Raw genomic sequence first — 331 nt, 5'->3', positions numbered from 1 at the left:
GATGCTTGGGGCTGGTGCAAAAGAGACACTGATGTATAGAACAGTCTTATGGACTCTGTGGGAGAGGGAGAGGGTGGGAAGATTTGGGAGAATGGCATTGAAACATGTAAAATATCATGTATGAAACGAGATGCCAGTCCAGGTTCAATGCACGATACTGGATGCTTGGGGCTGGTGCAAAAGAGACACTGATGTATAGAACAGTCTTATGGACTCTGTGGGAGAGGGAGAGGGTGGGAAGATTTGGGAGAATGGCATTGAAACATGTAAAATATCATGTATGAAACGAGATGCCAGTCCAGGTTCAATGCACGATACTGGATGCTTGGGG

The sequence above is a fragment of the Bison bison genome, unplaced genomic scaffold (genome assembly GCF_000754665.1).
Source record: "Bison bison bison isolate TAMUID 2011002044 unplaced genomic scaffold, Bison_UMD1.0 scf7180017864042, whole genome shotgun sequence".
NCBI classification, from domain to species: Eukaryota; Metazoa; Chordata; class Mammalia; order Artiodactyla; family Bovidae; genus Bison; species Bison bison.
The sequence above is the reverse complement of the archived record's forward strand: the minus strand, read 5'-3'. Positions refer to the sequence as shown.